This window comes from Meleagris gallopavo, chromosome 1 (assembly GCF_000146605.3).
Source record: "Meleagris gallopavo isolate NT-WF06-2002-E0010 breed Aviagen turkey brand Nicholas breeding stock chromosome 1, Turkey_5.1, whole genome shotgun sequence".
In the NCBI taxonomy this organism is placed as follows: domain Eukaryota; kingdom Metazoa; phylum Chordata; class Aves; order Galliformes; family Phasianidae; genus Meleagris; species Meleagris gallopavo.
Genome location: NC_015011.2, coordinates 189,352,972 through 189,355,143, shown reverse-complemented (window position 1 = coordinate 189,355,143; position 2,172 = coordinate 189,352,972). Strand labels below are relative to the sequence as shown.

At 57.1% G+C, this 2,172-nt stretch overlaps 1 protein-coding gene across 1 annotated transcript in view; it reads right to left on the bottom strand.

The window, feature by feature from the left end:
- Positions 1-2,172, bottom strand: part of LOC104909430 (NAD(P)(+)--arginine ADP-ribosyltransferase 2-like) — a 6,178-nt gene that overhangs the window by 2,457 nt on the left and 1,549 nt on the right. The window lies entirely within an intron of this gene.

Sequence of the window (2,172 nt, the reverse complement as noted above, 5' to 3'; positions counted from 1 at the left end):
CTCATCTGCAAGCACCCCAAAACTGCCCGGTTGTGGCCAAGTGGTTGCAACGACTTCCCCCAGGAAATGTCCATGTTTAGCCATCCCCCTGGCCTTGGTGCACATGTGGTTCCCGGTGCCACGGGCGCTGAGATGAGCAGCTCTGGCTCTGCAGCCCTCGGTGCAGAGGGGCTCCCAGCAGCTGGTGCTGCACCCCGTGAGCTGGGCTGGGTGGGATGGAGCTGATGGACTTCCTAGCAGCTGGTCGGGTGCCATGTGCTGTGTTTGGGATGAGTCCTTCCCACAAGGTAAGGACTGTTGTGCCTGCGGGGAGTCTGGGCTGCACCAGGAGCTGCAGGGCACAGAGCCAGGCCAACTGCTCCAAAGGCCAGAGGAATGTCCTGGAGCACAGGGCACTGTGCTGAGCTGTGAGGTGGGGAGTTGGCCCTGGGGGTGCTGCTGCTGCAAGGGACGGGCAGCAGTCAGAACTACCCAGCAATTGCCTTGGGCATCCTTTTCTGTGTTTTCTTCCTCTCTTCCTCTCTATCTCTCTCATCAAACCGTCCCTCTCTCAACCGACAAGTTCTTACAACCTTATCTGTGTCAGTGCTCCTGGTGGGGCAATGAGCAAACGGCCAGCGGTGCAGAGCTGCTGCAGGGTAAAAGCACAGCAGTGCTACTGCTGCTGTGGTTCCAGAGGGTTCCAGCGGGCTGAGATAACGGCAGATCTGACTGGAGACTGTGAGAAGAAAGGAATTTCTTTACACTGTGTTATCGCCGTTATTATCACGTAATGTCATTAATTCCTTTGATCACCAGCTGCACGAAGCTCAGCAGGAGCAGTGCCGGGTTCTGCACCTGGGACGGGGCTCTGAGTTCAGCTCTGGAGAGGGACGTTAAAGGTAACAAGAAGGGGTTCTAGAGGTACATAGGCAGGAGGAGACAGGCCAAGGAGAGTGCTCTCCCTCTGATGAAAGACATCGGGGAGCTGGCTTCCTCAGACATAGAAGAAGCTGAGGTTCTCAGTGAGTGCTTTGCCTCAGTCTTCACGGGCGGCCAGGCTTCCCATGTCTGCCAGGACCACGAGCCTCTAGGTGAGGGTGTGGGGAGTGGGTTCTGTCCCACCGTAGCACTGCAACAAGTCCGAGTCCTCCTCACGAAACTGAGTGTGGATAAGTCCATGGGGCCGGGTGATATCCATCCCAGGCTGAGGAGAGAGATGGCTGATGCGGTTGCTGAGCCACTCTCCATCATATTAGAAATGTCATCTGTGTGCAGTGAAGTCCCCAGAGACTGAAAAAGGGAAACGTTGCTCCCAGTTTTGAGAAAGGGAGAAAGGAAGACCTGGGGAGCCACAGGCCAGTGAGCCTCACCTCTGTGCCTGGGAAGATCAAGGAGCAGATCCTCCATGAAGTTACGTGACATATGAGATAAAGAGGTGATTCGAGACAGCCAGCATGGCTTCACCAAGGGCAGATCATGCCCGACCAATCTGGAGGCCCTCTGTGATGGAGTGACGGCTTCGGTGGACGGGGGAATGGCGGTGCACGTCATCTGCCTGGACTTGTGCAAGGCCTTTGACGTGGTCCCTCACCACATCCTTCTCTCCGAATTGGAGAGGTGTGCATTTGAAGGATGGACTGTTGGATGGATTAGGAACTGGCTGGCTGGACGCAGCCAAATGATCAATGGCTCTGTGTCAGGGTCAGGCCGGCCACAAACGGTGTCCCTCAGGGGTCGGTCTTGGGACCGGTGCTCTTCAACATCTTCATCAGTGACAGACGATGGCATGGAGTGCACCCTCAGCAAGTTTGTGATGACACCAAGCTGAGCGGTGCAGTCGATGGATTGGAGGGGAGGGAAGGCACCCAGAGGGACCTGGACAGGCTGGAGAAGTGGGCCCATGAGAACCGATGAGGTTCAACAAGGCCAAGTGCAGGGTGCTGCATCGGGTCGGGGCAATGCCAGGTATTGACACAGCCTGGGGGAAGATCTCCTTGAGAGCAGCCCTGCGCAGAAGGACTTGGGGGTCCTTGGAGGAGCTGGACATGAGCCAGCAGTGTGCGCCTGCAGCCCGGAATGCAGCCAGCTGTGTTCTGGGCTGCATTAAAAAGGGGTGGCAGCAGGGACAGGGAGGTGATCGTCCCCTCTGCTCGGCTCTTGTGAGGCCCATCTGCAGCACTGCGTCCAGGG